Raw genomic sequence first — 1,603 nt, forward strand, 5'->3', positions numbered from 1 at the left:
TGCTCTTCTGGAGTACAAAACTGTAGCTGAAATTCTACTCCTCATTACACTCTTACCTCTGCACTAAAATGTTTCATAGTCAGGAAAAAAAAAGGAGTCTCAGGATCAGATGTTGGTTAATAGAAAAGTCCATTAAAGTAGAATTCACAGTACAAGGGTTTTACCAACCTTCTTTTTACCCTCCACCAACCCTATTGATTTTTTCAGGTTATTTTATGGTTTCTAACACTTTGCAGACATAATTAGGATATGGAGAACTTCAATTATTTCATTCAGTGGATTAAGACAGCTTTTATTGTATCAGTGTTACCTTGGGATTTGTTTTTGTAGTTTGAAATGTATTTTCTGTTTTTACTAAAGTTGAGAGTTGACTTCCTTTTAGCGTTTTGAGGAAGTTGTGCAGGATGAAGGGACTGTAGAATTCACTTCCAAGTTTACAGAAATAATCTGAAATAAAAAGCAAGTGAACTTGTTAATGACACCATGGAAGATTGGCCTGGAAAAATGGTAGGGAGCAGTGTCAGTTTGCTCTAGTCTTGGCAGGGACTCTGTAATCTATGTCTATATATGCAAGACAAAAAGAAAGCATTATTTACATCCTCTTTAGTTTTTGATTTCCTACTATGATCTATTTTATCTATATTATGATTCTTAATATCTTTAATGTGTCCTTTTTGTTTTCAAAGTAATTCCATATACTTCATAACTGTCAGTGTTCTAGAACAATTATTGGAAATATTAGAAGCAAGTATATATTCTGGAAATTCGTGGGGCACTCATTTTACTTAACGTTACAAAGCCAATGGACCAACAATGGATAATGGTGACATTTAAACCTTCTTAATACTGCTTTATCTATGTATGTTACAGGAAGGTTAGGTAACTTTCCAGTTAACCTCATTTGGTATTTTCCATTTCTCCCACTTAAATTAGCTTGTCAGTCTTTCTTTGTCTTGGCTATACCTTCTGTATCAGGTATGTACTTCTGGATTCAGTTTTCTAAAACTGACGCTGGAGATATTTTTTTCAGTACTTTATTGGTTCCAAGATTTCATTTTGATTCTTTCTTTCTTGTTTGGATTCAGCAAAACCTAAGCTAAATCATTCCACTAAGACTCTTCTCATTGAGAGAAATTACAATTTTTTTTTTAAAATAAATCCACATTTAATTATTCACAATATGAGAAATTTTTTTTTTAAAGATTTATTTATTTATTTATTTGACAGAGAGAGAGATCACAAGTAGGCAGAGAGGCAGGCAGAGAGAGGGGAAGGAAGCAGGCTCCCTGCTGAGCAGAGAGCCCGACGCGGGGCTGGATCCCAGGACCCTGAGATCATGACCTGAGCCGAAGGCAGCGGCTTAACCACTGAGCCACCCAGGCGCCCCTACAGTTATTTTTTTTTAATTGCCTTGCCTGCTTCTGAGATGTTAAGTCTGCTTGAAATATGGCATTTTGTATTGGAATAGAAGACAGAGGCACAGGATAAAAAGGTCTTGGACTTAAAGTGCAGGAAAGGAAACATGTCATTCTGTAGTAGAGAGAAGGTCAGTGGACATTTTATAGCAAAAATGGAGAAGGTGATTCTTGGCATCTCTCCATGA

Source organism: Meles meles, chromosome 2, assembly GCF_922984935.1.
Source record: "Meles meles chromosome 2, mMelMel3.1 paternal haplotype, whole genome shotgun sequence".
Taxonomy (NCBI): domain Eukaryota; kingdom Metazoa; phylum Chordata; class Mammalia; order Carnivora; family Mustelidae; genus Meles; species Meles meles.